This window comes from Schistocerca serialis, chromosome 3, assembly GCF_023864345.2.
Source record: "Schistocerca serialis cubense isolate TAMUIC-IGC-003099 chromosome 3, iqSchSeri2.2, whole genome shotgun sequence".
Taxonomy (NCBI): domain Eukaryota; kingdom Metazoa; phylum Arthropoda; class Insecta; order Orthoptera; family Acrididae; genus Schistocerca; species Schistocerca serialis.
Window position 1 is genome coordinate 468339834 of NC_064640.1, and position 17852 is coordinate 468357685.

The window sequence follows — 17852 nt, forward strand, 5'->3', positions numbered from 1 at the left end:
AATACTAAACCGCATTACTTTCGCATCCAAGACTATATTACATGATCATGCATTCATTCTCCCCTCTTTCAGCTTACAAGATCACTGCTTACTAACCGCCGACTTACTCATCCCACACACGAGCCTTGCAGTTCGAACACCAGATCCACCTTTTCCTATTCCCGCCTACCCAGTTCCGTTGCGGAGGGACTTCCTCCAAGTTTTACATGATTACAAGCCTATTTTCCCTATGCATGAGCCAATATTACAAGAGCAGTATTAATTTTTACATTCTTTTACAGCACACTACTTTTGAATTTACATCCATAAATTAAGTACAATAACATAAATTATCATAAATAATGAATAAAATAATTACACGGATGTTACATCAAAGAGCATAGTTATATAGAAGTCGCATTAAGTAAAGATAGACAAAGAAGTTCGATAAGTCCATTATACGTAATTTCGATAACTTTGTTTCAAGCACAGCTGCTAATGAAAGAGGTGCTCTAGTTACTGAAAACAGGATAAACCAAATTACTGTGGTCCTTGCTATGTGTAGTATGGGCAAATAAAAGTGACCCAGACAAGTGGATACGACTGGAAGTGAATGTATGCATATAACCACACCACGTAACGCGCACACCACATGTACGTCCTCCACGTTATCCACACCGATTCAGAGCGTAGTGCAGGCTGAGTTAGTGTGAATGGAGCAGTGCGAAGTAGGCGATGGTGCTCGCAGTGGAGCAGCGGGATGCCGTTGTGGAAAGTTACGTGACAACAAGTTGTGGAAAAGGTATGGCTAGTAGTTTGCTGAGAAGTTTTGTGGTGTCAAAGTACCAGCAAAGAATGCTACGCAGCGCTTAGTCCCAAAATGGCATCAGACAGGAACTGTTTGGAACAAGTCAAAAATTATTACGAAACTTGCCACAGAAATTGTGGCAGCGTTCACCAGAAAATGCTTCAGAGTCCTAACAAATCAACTATTTCCCTTTACTCTACCTTGTTTCTTGGTACCCCAGAACTTTTATTTTACGGTTACTTTTATTTGTACCGCCCTGGACGTACTGAAAGAAAAACGGTGTTAGTAAGATTACATCCATTGCGAGTTGGGAAATTAGACTACTGGGCTCTTACTGAAACTAAAGGTAATATTATTAACTTTCGTAAAATTTACGATTACAGTAGTGTATAAAACAGGACATTTAGTACTTAATTTTATACGTAACGTATTATTGGAGATCTAATAACTGTAATTAACTAATGAATAACCTAAAACTTGTGTTCCTTTGAGTAAAACTTGAAGTAGTAACATTTACGAAGATTCAGTAGCAATGTAAATTTTTCCTCAGTTGAGGATTGTATGGTTTATATTAGTTCTGCCCGTAACATCAGGATCGAAGTGGAAGGAATGATGGCACTTTCAGCGAAACATTTACTATAATCTGATTTATTTGGAAACCAAATTTTGTGGAATTCGCATCTACTTACGTGGGGCGTCAGCACAGTGTTATTCGAAGAGTAACTTGCCGCCCGGGATTAGCCGAGCGGTCTCAGGCGCTGCAGTCGTGGACTGTGCGGCTGGTCCCGGCGGAGGTTCGAGTTCTCCCTCCGGCATGGGTGTGTGTGTCTGTCCTTAGGATAATTTAGGTTAAGTAGTGTGTAAGCTTAGGGACTGATGACCTTAGCAGATAAGTCCCATAATATTTCACACACATTTGAACTTTTGAAGAGTAACTTTGTAATCTGACGAACAGGAAATACTTTCAGAAATCGAATCATCTGTTAATGTCATTGGCGAGAAAATATTCTCCAGGAAAGTAATTAGTGATTAGGATTCAGCTACTAGCTGTAAATCAAACACATGGTCTGACCTTTAATTCACAGATTTTTCCAAAATATGTTTATCTCCCGGAGACTACGTGTGAATTGCATTCATATCTTACGCCTGCCCGCCAATTTGATAAAATCCTCAGTTTCGGGTGTATCAGCAGGCAGTGCCGTTCAAATGGCTCTGAGCACTATGCGACTTAACTTCTTAGGTCATCAGTCGCCTAGAACTCAGAACTAATTTAACCTAACCAACCTAAGGACATCACACATCCATGCCCTAGGCAGGATTCGAACCTGCGACCGTAGCGGCCGCTCGGCTCCAGACTGCAGCGCCTAGAATCGCACGGCCACTTCGGCCGGCCGCAGTGCCGTAGTCTCGACCAATGTAGCAAATGTGACAGAGGACACCCGTCAACTGACTGTACAGCTACTAATTTAAAGTTTTTGCATTGTTTAGGAGGCCACCTGGCTACAGTTAAGAAATGTCCTGTTTTACACTGGTAGTACAAGTGAAGCGAGGTTGTCACACTCTGTAACATTTCGTTCAAAGAAGCTGAAGTCAGAATCTGTGAAAATTATATACCGTTGTCGCAGGAGCCTCTCTGATTGACAGTAACTATTAACATATATTCAATTCCCAAGTGTGAGGTGACATTTTTAGTACACAGAATTATACGTCATTCCATCCTTTTCATTGTCCTGTTCATGAGCAAGCTAGTTCCTCTTCTACCATCGATACCTCAGCACATTCCCCTGACATTCAAGGGCACAAAGTGTTTACCAGTAAATCGACAGTTTAGTAGACGTGGTGGATTCCAGAGTATTGCAGACTCTGGAAGCTTGAATGCTGTTCCTCGAGTGGAGAGGATGTGACTGAAATCATGTCATCCCTCAGACACTGGAACGATTAGAGGCAGTAATCAACCCACAGACTACTCCTGGTGTCTAATGTTTATTATTGTGTGACACTCTCTACCAGGGCTGAGTTAGACAACAAAGATTTCCTTTTAGTAAATATAAGGATTATCGTGGTTTTCAGGATCGTTCAGTGGAATAGTCTGTCAGCCAGCAAGCCATAGCCAATACACAGAGCCTGCTAAGAGAACCGCAAAAAAAGCTTGTATTTCCGAAACGTGGGTCTAACTGGACGGACATATCAACTTATAAGATTCCCTATTTTTTGGTACTTTAGACCAGACGGAAAAGGAAGCGTTGCTATCCTGCTACGTAGAGAAGTTACGTTTTCTGAAATATAGATGAAATCCACTATCACAGTGCTGACTACAGTAGTCAGAATTTAATGAAGCTCTGTATCGTTTACTGTGTTATCGGAGTATTGTTCCCCAAGTGCGTAGACGAGCGAAGCAGTCCCAGTTCTCTGTGGAGATTTCAAAGCCCACAGCACGAGTTGAAGGAATTCGTACACAAAACCTTTGGGTATGTAATATAAGATCATCAGCTTATATTCCTCTATTATGGTTCTCCTACCCTAGTGTCTCTTCCCCGTGAAAGTGGCTCTGTTGTAGTTGTCACATCACGCTCACAAGTAATCCTGTGTTTCCACTTGATAGATACGGTATGACACATTAGAATAAATTATTTCCATGTCAAACTGACGATAGAAGTATCAGCAAGAGACGTGGCATTCTTTCCTAACACAAACTGGAACTTTAACAAAACATACTGACAGTCATACACAAAAGCAATAGAGAATATGATTGCTGTAGTAAGAGAAACAGGCACGGCACACGTAACTTTCTGGTATTCTTCAAAGTATTTAATGGTGTGGCAGATCACCCTATCCCCAAGCGACATCCTAATTCGTTACAGATTAGAAACTTCGTGATATGGTGAAATACGAGGGTTATTCGGAAAGTAAGGAACGATCGATCGCAAAATGGAAACCGCTGTGAAAATCCGATGAAGTTTTGCACAGGTGTGTTGGTAGTGTCTCTAGTATTCCCGTCGATCGTGTTAGGTCGTTCTTTTTTCTTGTGAGCACATAGGGAGCACATAAAGATACCTAGAACAATATTGTCTCCCGCCAAGTACAGGACCTGGTGAGAAATTTCGCCTACAGCTATGCAGCCAACATTACGTAACTGCCGTGCGATGTGTTCTTCAAGACAATTCTCAGCCGCATTCTGCAGGGACAATGAAGATGCCCCTGCTTCGTTTTCAATTGGGAATGTTTGATTGCCCACAATACAGCCCTTAATTGACTCCCTCTGAGATTCAACTCCGCTCAAATGAACCGCTGGCTATGAATACAACATTTTGGCAACGACAACCAGTTGTAGGCCAGCGTAGAGAATTGGCGGAAAGCACTGGCGGCTGCCTTTTATAACGAGGGTATTGGAAAGTTGGTACAACGCTACGACAAACGTCTGAGTCCGATCGGCGACCATGGAGATAAGTAGCTGGGAGGTGTAGCTAAATGTTGCCAATAAAACAGTTTTGATTTTCGCCGTGGTTTCCATTTTGTGATCTATCGTTCCTTACTTCCCGAATTGCCCCCGTACGAGAATTTCTCTAGTGATTCCCCAACTTTGATTAATACTTAAGTAGTACAATATTTCCTCATCTTGGTAAGGTATTCTGCAATACCAGGAGACAGAGGCTCAATCTAAGAGACATTTTTAAAAGTTAAAATTTATAGCTGGATAAGTTATTGTGAAAAGGTGAATATGGATACCAAGACGTCAATAAGCAAGCTCAGAAAATGTAACTCGAACCTCGACCAAAGCGAAATGAATGGCAACTGGTGGGAAGATGTACTTGACAACTTGGCTACTCGTTATGTCTTCTGTCCTGCTACTTCCTCAGTAGCCATAGTATTCGACCATTTCCTGTACTGATGGTTTCAGTTGAGAGAGTTAAAGAAAGTACGGAAGTCATTGATGAATTCTGCTAGTACAATCGATTATGTTCACTATGCTACGCTCTCCAACGTGCCATATCGTGCACTGAATACACTTCTATGAATGTTGAACAACTTATAGATGTAAATTCTCTTTAGGAAACAGATAGAAAACCATCCACAGCCTTGTGTAGCATCCGCTCTGCCCCTCTCGGAGTGCGGCATCAGAGCCCTACGCAAACCAATGGTAAATGGAACGGTTCTTCTGTTGAACTGCCCTTGCTTATCTGCGGATTGCAGAGCACGCCGGAATCGCCTTACCCATAGTCGATGCAAATGTCTAGAAGTGTCAGGATGGAAGAAAAGGAAGTAATATCCAACACATGGATTTAATCTGAGATGTTATTGATTTGTATATCAAATTCACACAAATTTGCATTTAAAAATAATGGCTAATTTGAATGATAACGTATCGCCAGAATGAAAAGACACGTGGCATTCTGCATCGTTGCTTTTCGCATTGGGTGATCACGTATCTCATTTAGTCAAGAAAACGGAAAAAGCATTAACGTGATGAGATTTGTAGCTGCAATTTAAAAGGGCGCAGACGCTTACACTCTCTTCACTATGTCCAGGGTCTTTGTCCGCTTGGTCAACGATTTTGGATGCTCCCCGCATCAAACGCTGCTAAACGAGCACTTCATGAGTTGCACCTGGTACAATTCCGATGCCTGTGGACAAGTCTTGGAGCAATGAGATCGATTTCGACAATTAACTTACTGGTAGCAGCCGCTGAAACCCAACTATACCCTCGAGGTCAGTGCTTGGCTGCAGATTTATTTGCGAAAGGAGTGAGTAACGCGGTAGTAAATTAATCAGACTCCCACGATAAATGAAAGACGATCTTCCGCTCATAGTGTCAGAATCGAAATTCGGAAATCTTTGTCCTGTACTGTGGACAGCAGGAGACTCAGTCTGTGCCATCGACCGTTGGACTGAAACAGACAGCAAAGTAGACCCATCTGGAATTCCTTTCAGATAATAGTTTGAAAACTCGATATTCACTATCAAAATTTTTATGAAACATTTGTTTGGCACAATCATTTCGAGTTTAAGTGCTCAAATTAATCTTTATTGGACCCACTTTGTTCATGTGTACACTCATAGCTCAAGATATCAAGGGTCCTCAGCAGTAAGATGACCATTTTTTTCTCCTAACTGAAATATTCCAAGCAGTTTCACCTACCTCCCTATGGCTCAATTTTTACGTCAACAACGATTCGAGAGCTTCTCAAATCTGGTTGTCAAGCAGCATTCCAGAATTTACTGATTTGTTTCAGACTCAAAGATAGTTATGCGACTCATTATTATCCTTAATGGAACAGTAAAATTAATATTCAGATACTGGATGTTTTACGAGAATCATTGCTAAATAAACGAAGGGCTATGAGAATTCACTTTCTACAGTATCCTGCTAGGATGGAACTGGTTTACAATTATAAGGGCGACTAGATGCAAAGATTGCCTGTGTTTTTGGTCTTGTCATGAACGTTAGTCTGCCAGCTTCATATTTCATGCTGCAGCAGCGGAAACTGATTGAAGACGCATGTGCAGACGGGGCTAGCGCCTATACATCTGCTATAGACATGGATTACACTGCGATAGTACTAGTAATATGAAACTCCTCCCGTGTTTCAATAATTATAGCTGAGCACTAAGTTGAAAACAAACTACCTACAAATTCGTAGTAACTATAGTTCACATCGATCTCGCTCCCTTGCTTTATGTGTCAGAATGAATAGTATTTAATAAAAATAATGCATCCGCAAAACATCTTCATACGAAAATATTTCGTGTAACTTCTATGAACAGCGTTTTTAGAGTAATTCAGTAGTTCACTTACAGACAGTACATATTATTTTTATCTGTCATACGGTCTAAGGCATTTAACAAGGGTACATGCTTCAGCACCACTGTAGAAAGAATAATTAATGTGTACTTTCCCCCTGACACAGTTGTGTTTTAGTAACAGTTTCAAACAAAAGCAATGGCCCACTACATACCTCTTTAAAACGATACCCTCAGATTAACTTTAAGTATCTATAGTTCATCTGCGATGTCCATGAACTATGTGAATGCGTAAGAACAACTGCCGTATCGCGCCCAGCTTTTAACGATTACTAGTCTAGTTATTTAAAGCTCTTCTGCCTCTCTTAGTTCATCTACAGTATATAAGATGACGGTGAACCACTGTTTTAAAGTGAGCGTGCTTCTGCTCATTCAGTTCTCCCTAATAACATTGTGTATGCGCCTCCACAAGTCACTTTTCTTATTTGAGTCTTTCCCATTAATTTCATTTAGCTTAAAATAATTATTTTCCGTAAGTATAAGCCATTCACAACTTGGAAAAAGAAGGCGGAAAAAGGTCTGCTAAAATATTTATGTTTTTAAAAAACCACGATTGGTTCAATTTAGTGCCTGTACATATTTTCATTTATACCAGATGTCTCCCCCAAAAGCCGTCAGGCGCATTTTGTCAGTTGTTTCAGCTAATATTTGCCATTTCGTATCTGCAACGTGCAGCTGGTGTCAGAACAAAGAGACGCTGATCATCACATGTGTCATGCGATGCCCATCGTCGACAGAATGTGTTTATTTGTTTCCCCTTTTAATGTCCTTGTTATCACATATCCATGTAATGAACATCGCACTAGACCAAATTGGGACTGCTCTGTCCAATAGCCACGTTAAATTGCACTTCAGAAATGATTTTGTTTGTAACGGGAAACAAAATAACGCGTCGCATCAAAGAGGTGATTAGCAGCATTGAAAATACAAAACTGCAGATATTTGCTGAAACGCTGTAAAAAAAATGCCCTTGTCGTTTCTTAATAGAGACACTGTATATCTAAAAAATGCTTATTAACAGTAGCAACTATATCAATATCCACATGATTTCTCTACAATTCAGACTTAAGTGTCTGGTACAGAGTTCATAAAACCACTTTCAGACTGTTTCTCTACCGATCCACATTCAAATACCTTATGCAAAAACTAAATAGCTATATCTTTCGGTGCGAGCTCTGGTTTCTCATATTTTATAACGTGGTATTTTCTCCTCCGGTAAGTGAGTCAAAATATTTCAAAATTCGGAGGAGAAAATTGGTGACTGAAATTTCGTGGAAAGCTTTTGGCTGCAATGAAAATTGCCTTGTTTTAATGCTTGTCACTCAACTCGATGATCATATTCGTGACCCTTTCATTCCCCCCTATTTCGCGATATCACAACATGATCTACCCCTCTTCGAACTGATTCGATCTTTTAAGTCAGTCCTACGTGGTATGGATCCGCTACCGCACAGCAATAATACAGAGGTTTATAGAACAGCGTGGTATAAGCACTATCTTGAAGATTACTTCGTCGTCTGAGTATTCTGCCAGTAAATTTCATCTTCGGTTTGCCTTCCCCGCAGTGTTTTCTACGTTATCTTCCAATTGAAGTTGTTTAGAACTGTAATCGCTAGGTATTTAGTTGCATTTACAACCTTTAAACATGTGTTATTCATCGTGTAACTACAATTTAGCAGACTTCTTTTACTACTCACGTGAAAGACATCTCTTTTTTATTGTTCAGGGTAAATTTCCAGTTTTCACGCCATGCATACATCTGTCTGAATCATTTTGCAATAGTTATGATCTTTTGAAGACTTTACTAGACGGTAACTGACGGCAACAACTGCATAGGTCTGCAGTTGTGTAAGAGGTCTGCTCAGATTGTCTCTTAAATCCTTACATAGTCCGTGAACAGCAGAGGGCTTAAATCCTAAATATACGTTTAACTATATGACTTCCTATCAGTTATTAGTAACTGTGACGGAATTGCGTACGCATTTGATCTTGGAAGATAGTCGACACGCGATGTCTTTTTTTAATTTGTAATGACTATAGTAATGGTTTGCAGAACATCTTTCATTTGCCAACAAACACATGTAACCTTGACTCCATTTAGCGCTTAGTGCACTTCACTAAACGACGCAGCGCATTCTTCGCACTCAGACACTGCAGACCATGAGGCTGCTTGAATCTCTTAATAGCAGGTTTCTCTGTTGTTTATCTCCTTCATCCAGCTTTCGACACTCTGTTATCTGTAAATACCCGTCACTCGTAGTACTGCTGATAGCAAAAATGGGACTCGCGTATAGTTAATTAAACAGGCTTTGTTGAAGTTAACAATGCAACTACCTATACTATACCCGGCTGTTTAACAGCAGTAGGAGGCCCTCCCCGTCCCACTCACCTTTGGTCAGCAACTAAATGTGTACAAGGTGTTGCACAATCCTCCTGAAGTCTTGCGGTAAATCCTCACCATTTTCTGCTCCAGAGCTGAATGCTTGATATTGGGTGCTAGCTATTTCTCGTCATATTTACTAAGCAGAAATATTCGCCATTGTTTCCTAACATCCCTTTCCACGCCGTTGCCATTGACGTTACAACAGTACTGTCAGTACTGTGGCCCACATTCTGTCCTTTATCATTTTGCATCGAAAAGTTCTCATCTGTTTGTCACTAGTTAAAAGACAACGCATACATTACTCAGTACTCTACATACTCAAAATTTTTTCGATAAAACGGTTAATCAGTTCTGCCACTTTCCAGAATCACATTCTCCTCCCACTCTATAAATCATGTATTAAAATTTTTCCCAGCTAGCATCGCATGATTGGACTAGCTTTCTCCACTTTTTTCCTTGAACCAGCCTGTCGCTATGGCACAGAAATGCTAAGTTTTTACCCACGATTTTGATGTTCAACTCACACACTTTATTGTTGATTCGAATCAATAACTACACAAGACATGAATGAGTTTTTTTTTATTTTTTATTTTTATTTTTTTTTTATTTTTGTACAGGAAGGAATACTTAGATATCACTGGTGTTCAGCCAGTACCCGTGATGCGCAATAACATTCCACTTGATAGCTTAGGTTGTTTTTAGAGGAGTTTCGACAAACTGTTATCTGACACAATACTGACATTCTCTCTCTCTTACTTACAAAGACGTCCGTACTCTTCTGTAAATACTCTTCTCTCACAGTACTACACTAACTGATCACGTAAGACGGCAGAGAGGTTTTATCACTCTAGGCTACAACCCTACAAGTAGCGACGCGCAGGAGGTAGCGACACCGCTGACTGCTACCTGCTGTTGCTGCAAAGCTGACCTCCCCTGCCTTTCTGCATTCCTGGAAATGCGGCGCCCGGAAGTGTCATTTATCCCCACATTTCTCTATTCATAATTAATTTATTATATAATTTTACTTATTAATTATTTGTAACAGACGTAATGTTTCGTTCTTGGTCAGGAAAAAATCAATAGCCTGGTCAAGAAAAATGGAAGAAGGACAATGTATTTTAAGTCTACCCGAGGTTCAATATTCTATCAGTCTATCTATGACCTATTCCATAATCATTTCTTGGTGAGAGTAGAAAGTAATATACACTATCTACGAAGATAAATTATCCTGTCTACATAAATAAATAACTTGTTATTCCTTCAGAACTACCCTGTACAGTGTTACTCTTAACAACAGGCTCCCAAGCTCTTCTTCTTGGTAAAGCAACATGCAGTACCGTCACGGTTTCACTCGGAGCGTAGAAAACTCAAGCAAAATTCTGCTTCTTCATAGTTCTTGTCGCTACTAAGCTCCGTCACCAATCACACCGGATTCTCTAAATCGGGTCGCACGAGAGCCGCCATTGATCTCTTCTTTCATTCCCTCCAGAAAACTCCAGGCCGAGCCCTTGTAGAACTTTTAAGTCTTTTGACCTGTGCCACTGTCAACGGGCGTTATTCTGCAACTTGCGCAACAACGTACGTTGCAACGAGTAGCACGTGGACCTGCATGGAATGCTATTGTTTGGTTTCGAGTGGTTCTTGTGTTCTTGTTTCTCTTTCTTTCATTCTCTTTCTTCCGTCCTTACCTAGTCAGTGAAGGGTTTGCGACCCCTAGTCACAGCGAGTCTGTGGACTCCTGGCCAAGATCAACAACACAGGCCAACGAAAAATTTATTTGAAAAACTTTTTTTTTTCCTTACTTTGATAGCTAATCTCTATAGATTTTTATGAGCCGAATCCAAATGTAGCATTAGCTATTTTGTATCACCCATAGTTCTCGAGCAATATGCTATACGGTAAACAGGGAATTTAATGAAAAGCTTTGTTGCTACATAAGCATGGTTTGTATTTACAGTGAGCTACTTTAAACAATGATATTTAATAATAGAGGTTTCACTTGTCAGCTGTAATTTGTTTGTATTTTCTTTTTCTTTTTCCTTTGAAGTTTCTTGTGTAGCTTTTTCTACTATGAGTCGCTTGCTGAACTTCTCGGTGAAGTAACTAACAGTAGTCCCCCATCATGCTGGTGGTCCAGATGCCTTGGTAGCGTTTTTCCATCACTTTAACGTCTTGGTGAAAAACTCTCCTTGCTCCTCACTCACATCTCCCATATCGTCCAGGATAAATCAAGGTGATTGTTCAAAAAGTGAACTTTGGGACTCATTGAACACCCAAAAGTCTTAAACCTCTTTAACATTGTAGCAGTAACTGTGGTGTCACCACCAGACACCACACTTGCTAGGTGGTAGCCTTTACGTCGGGCGCGGTCCGTTAGTATACGTCGGACCCGCGTGTCGCCACTGTCAGTGATTGCAGACCGAGCGCCACCACATGGCAGGGCTAGAGAGACTTCCTACCACTCGCCCCAGTTGTACAGCCGACTTTGCTAGCGATGCTACACTGACTAATACACTATCATTTGCCGAGACGATAGTTAGCATAGCCTTCAGCTACATCATTTGCTACGACCTAGCAAGGCGCCATTACCAGTTTATATTTAGCTTCTTATTAATGTACCGCCAAGAGCGATGTACACCAATTATGGATTAAAGTTAAGTATTCTACCAGTTACCTCCTGTTTTGCTAGTCTTATTTCTCTGACCTGTTTCAGACCTCGCGCCAGTCCGCGTGTAATTAAACGTGTGCATTTTGGCCTCCTCTAGCAACACGGTGTTGGCTCTTCTGCCAACACAGCACATGGCGACGAGTGTACAAATGGTCTTCTTCTTTATACTTGCTTAAATTACTTGTGTCATGGCTTCGCCACAATCTCCAGATGTACTGTCCGAATTTTATCGCTTGCAGAATCAGCAGACCCTGGCCTTATTGGATGCCCTTGGACAGCTCGTCCAGGGTCAACGTGTGATGCAAAATGATGCGGCAGCCGCTGCTCCACCGCTACCACAGCCACAACACGCAGTTGCACCACCTTTTCGTCCTTTTGATGCGGCACTGGAAAGCTGGACGGAGTGGTCACGCCAATTTGGATTCCATCTCTCCGCCTACAGAATTCAAGGTAACGAGTGGCAGCCTTTTTTGTTAGCATCTGTCGGAGTATCCACGTACCGAGTGATAGTGAAATTGTTTCCCCGAGGCGACGTAGCAACTCTGTCCTACGACGAAATTTTGTCGGCATTAGATGCATATTTCAAAGAATCAGTCAATGTAGTTGCAAAAAAGTATACTTTCTTTCGTACCAAATGTACGGCAGGTCAGACTAATCGCGAGTGGGTTGCAACTTTGCAAGGCCTTACTAGGGATTGTGCTTTTGAGTGTGAATGTGGACTCCCTTATTCAGATACTATGGTGCATGATGCAATTGCACAGAACGTTTCTGATGTTCGTATACGGGAACATATTTTGAATCTAGTCAATCCCTCCCTTCCACAAGTGATGGACATATTGGATCGGCAAGACACACTTGACTTTGCTCAGGAATCATTTGCAACTTCGCCAGCCGTGTGTCACGTTAACCGGCCCGCCGGGCGCGCTGCACAGAACAGTAAACAGCTCTCGCGCCCATCAGCGCAGCTGCCGCTAAGCCCTCCGCAACGTGTGCCGCGCCAGCAAGCAAATTAAGTGCTAAAATCATGCCCGCGGTGTGCATCTAGACATTCGCGTGAGAATTGCCCATCACGCCAAGCTATTTGCTTTTTCTGTAATAAAAAAGGACATGTTCAAAGTGTTTGCCAGAAAAAGCTTAGATCGGTCACTCACTACCATTCCAGGCCCTTTGCTCTGCGCTGGAATCGGAATCGAACCACGAATACTCAGACTCGTGAACCTTTGCCCATGGACATTCATGTAGTTCATTCCACTCCGCCCAGTGCCACTCTCTCTAACAGTGACTATGTTTGTCCCACAAATAGTGTGCGTCGACATCGACGGAAATCCCGTCAAGTCGCAAGTGATTCTGTATCAGTGTCAGTTCCTGTTGCACGAGACAGTCGCTCTTGTCGCCAGCAGGACCATAAACTTTTTGTAGACTTGGACATTCATGGCCACGTGATACCATTCCAGCTCGATACCGGAGCTGCAGTTTCATTGATCAATAAAGACACGTACAAACAACTGGGCACCCCTCCGTTGCGTGCCGCAAATGTTAAGCTAACTACATATTCAGGTCACAAGATCCCTGTGTTAGGACAGTGCAGCCTTCTTGCAACATACAAGGGACAAACAAAACTGGTGTCATTTTACGTTCTTCGTTCTTCTTCTGCAGTGAACTTGTTTGGTTTAGATTTATTTCAGTTGTTTAACTTGTCTATAGTCAATCAGGTCCTATCAGTGAACCAGACTGTGCCTTCAACCAGTGTTTCTCGTCTATGTGAAGAGTTTGCTGACATTTTTGCACCGGGCCTGGGTTGCGCTAAGAACTATAAAGCACATTTGGAACTGAGAGTACACGCGCAACCAAAATTTTTTAGAGCGCGCTATGTTCCCCATGCATTGCGTGATGAGGTCGCACGAACGTTACACGATTTGGAATCACAAGGTGTAATTGAACGTGTGCAGGCTTCTCTCTGGGCATCACCCTTAGTAATTTTGCCAAAACCTTCAGGAAAATTGAGACTTTGTGTAGACTTCAAGGCAACGGTGAATCCACAACTAGTGATTGCAACATATCCTTTACCCCGCCCAGAAAATCTTTTTGAAAAACTGCACCCGGGTAAATATTTTTCGAAGTTGGACCTAGCAGATGCGTACTTGCAAATACCAGTGGACGACGAATCCCAGCGCGTCTTGGTGGTTAACACGCATCTTGCTTTGTATCGATTCAAAAGACTGCCATTCGGGTGTGCATCCGCCCCTGCTTTGTTTCAGCAATATCTGCAAACTGTTTGTGCCTCGGTCCCTACTGCAGCAAACTATTTGGACGATATTGTGATCTTAGGAAAGACAGAAGAAGAACATTTAGCCCATCTAAGAACATTATTTCAGGCCTTGCGACAAAATGGTCTTCGCTTGCGGAATGACAAATGTGTGTGTTTTGCTCGTGACTTACCCTATCTGGGTCAGGTAATCAATGCCCAAGGCATACATCCCAGTCCAGAACACCTCGGTGCCATACGACACTTGCCTTCGCTACAGAGTGTGCTGGCAAAAATTAATTATTACCACAGATATGTGCCACGTGCCTCTTCCATTTCAGCTCCGCTTCATCGCTTACGCCGTAAAGGTGTTCCGTTTGTCTGGACGACGGAATGCGAACGCGCCTTCCGCCAGTTGAAATCGGCGTTGCTTTCCAGTACTTGCCTTACGCCATTCTATCCCCAGAAACCCCTTTTGTTGATGGTAGATACATCGGATTTCGGGATCTGTGCTGTGCTTGCGCACAAAGATGGATCGCATGAACGCCCTATTCCCTTTGCGTCAAAATTGCTCTCGTCTGCATAAAGAAATTATTCACAGATCGAGAAAGAAGCCTTGGCTCTTGTATTTGGTGTTACAAAGTTTCACGATATCTTGTATGGTCGTCACTTTACCATCATCACCGACCACAAACCCTTGACGTCGCTTTTTCATCCGAACCAGCCTGTCCCTCCACGTACAGCGCAGAAATTCATTCGCTGGTCTATTTTTCTCTCGCAGTACCGCTACGATATCTTGTATCGGTCCACTGCTAAGCACGGAAACGCCGATGCGTTGTCCCGTTTGCCTGTTGCTGAGGATAGAGCATTTGATTCGTCCGAACTTGCTTGCATGCTCATTGATGCGTAAACCGATGACGTGGTCGAATCGTTTCCGATTGATTTTCGTTGCGTAGCTACAGCCACAGCTGCTGACCCTGTCCTTGCTCCCGTTTTGCGTTTTGTTGCTACACAATGGCCCTTGTCAAAGTCACGGATCGAGGATCCGTTGGTTCGCCGATTTTTTGCTCACAAGGAGAGTCGTTTTGTTCGACGTGGTGTTTTGGTGTTGCGTTCTGATAATGATCAGTCCAGTGTCGTGGTCCCACGTTCGTTACAGTCCTCTCTCTTACGGCTTCTCGACAAAGGACATTGGGGTATAGTGCGAACGAAACAACTTGCTCGTCAGCGCCGTACCTAGTTCTGAATCGGTGCTGCGATTACGAATATGTGTTCTTCTTGCATGGCGTGTGCCGAACAACAATCCGCACCACAGCGGAAATTCTTTGCATGGCCAAAAGCCACTTCCCCTTGGCAACGCTTACACATCGATTTTGCTGGTCCGTTCTGGAATGCTCGATGGTTGGTTGTTGTCGATTCCTTCAGTAATTTTCCTTTTGTTGTCCGGATGTCTTCCACGACGTCATCTCCCACCATCCAAGCGTTATCCGCTATCTTTTGCATTGAAGGTCTTCCACAGACTATTGTTTCCGACAATGGCCCACAATTCATGTCCGCAGAATTTCAGTCATTCTGCCAGGCCAATTGCATTCAGCATCTGACATCCACGCCGTTTTCGCCTCAGTCAAATGATGCCGCTGAACGATTGGTTCGGACTTTCAAGTCACAGATGTTGAAGTTGAAAGAGTCGCATTCTAGGGAGGACGCGTTATTGCTCTTTTTGTCCTCGTATCGCTCTCAGCCCCGAGATGGTCGCTCGCCGGCTGAGTTGCTCCACGGTCGTCCTCATCGAACCTTGATGTCTTTGCTACATCCGCCGCATCAGGTTCCTGTGCAGCGGCAGCCACCTGCTTTTGCTCCAGGCGACGTTGTATACTATCGCAACTATGGCGGTTCACGGCGTTGGCTCGCAGGGCGCATTCTTCGCTGCCTCGGCCGTGCTATGTATCTGGTTTTGGGGGCCTCTGCTGAGGTGCGTCGGCATCTCAATCAGCTGCGCCTCTGTAGTTGCACTGGTTCTGCCGCTCCCCGTCTGCTTTCAGCGACGCTGCCGTCCGGTCAGCGCCCTGGGGACCCATCTACTGGCTCGCCTCATCCCGAGGTGTTACCGACGATGCCTTCCATTTTGCCCCATGGCGACGTGCCGCCGCCGCCGCCGCTGCCGCCGCCGCCGCCTGTTCTCCTGCCGGTGCCGCCCGCAGTGGACGCGTCGCTGCAGCCGCCGGGCGCCTCCCTGGGTCATGCGCCGCCGATCGCTTCCTGTGACCAGCTGTCTTCCGACATGGGACTCTTGCCCGCTGCGGACCAGATGGCGTCTTCGCCCGTCGGGAGCCCCGACGCAATGGAGGTCGACCCTTCGGCCCCTCCTGTCTCTCTAAGGGCGCATACACTGCATGTTGGCGTGCACCCTGGACTAGGTTTTCAGGCGTTTCCTAGCTCCCCTCGGACCGAATGGCCGGGTGCGGGTGGCACAGCCTCGCCTGTTGTTAGGCTCCCCACCTCGTCGCATACGTCAACATGGGGTCCTCCCCACGGCAGGCGGAAGCCTTATAACACCACCGTTTGCCGATTTGCGGGGGAGGAATGTGGTGTCACCGCCAGACACCACACTTGCTAGGTGTTAGCCTTTAAATTGGCCGCGGTCCGTTAGTATACGTCGGACCCGCGTGTCGCCACTGTCAGTGATTGCAGACAGAGCGCCACCACATGGCAGGTCTAGAGAGACTTCCTACCACTCGCCCCAGTTGTAGAGCCGACTTTGCTAGCGATGCTACACTGACAAATACGATCTCATTTGCCGAGACGATAGTTAGCATAGCCTTCAGCTACGTCATTTGCTACGACCTAGCAAGGCGCCATTACCAGTTTATATTTAGCTTCTTATTAACATACCGTCAAGAGCGATGTACACCAATTATGGATTAAAGTTAAGTATTCTACCAGTTACCTCCCGTTTTGCTAGTCTTATTCCTCTGACCTGTTCCAGACCTCACGCCAGTCCACGTGTATTTAAACGCGTGCATATCGGCCTCCTCTAGCAACACGGTGTTGGCTCTTCTGCCAACACAGCAGTAACAGAAACCTATTCTGGGTCTTATTCATGCCCTAAGAACTATCTAACGATTTGCTTGAGTGATAGCTATGCTTCATTCTCATTTAAGGTCATTGTGGATTCAGAGTTAACATCTAATATCAATTTTCTCCTTTTAGTGTAGCTTCTGAAAGGTGTGGAAGCTTGTGGCAGAGATACTTAAAACATGGTCCATCTTTAGGCAAAGCCTTTACAAACTGTTTCATTAGACCGAATTTTATATGTAGAAGTGGTAAGTATGTTTTTTTTTTATCTACAAGGTGTTAGCGTAGAAGGTTTTTCTCGCCAGGTTTTAAAGACTCTCTCACAGGTCAGTTCTATCTGCACCAGTGTGGATCACTAGCCCTACTGTCCCATTCACATAAGAAATATGAAAATTTGGTCAAGCCGCCTTGCTGACCAAGGAGCATTCATGGTACTTTTAGATCGCCACGTACCATCGAGTCCTGAATAGAATAGCCTATTTCATTAAGCACGGTTTCTAGGTTTTCATAGCTTACTTTCATATGAACAGAATGTCCAACAGGTATAGATGCATACATGTTACCATTGTGTAATAAAACAGCCTTTAAACTAGTTTTGGATAGATCAAAAAAGTCTCCAGTCTTCCTTTTTTTATTCAATACCAAACTCATTCATCAGACTGGGAATGTCTGAGCAGTACGCTAAATCTCCTCCGTGTTGAAAAAACTTGGAAAATTGCTGCTCTTTCTTTCTATACATATATATTCAGTTTACAACTGCCAATAATTTCTTTACTTTTAATCTAGAGCCAAACAATTCAGCTTTTCCTATCGTTAAGCTCAGATACCTAACCAAATCTTTAAGCTCGGTCTGAGTAAACAATTTGGACTATAGACTCTTTGTATTACAGTGGAA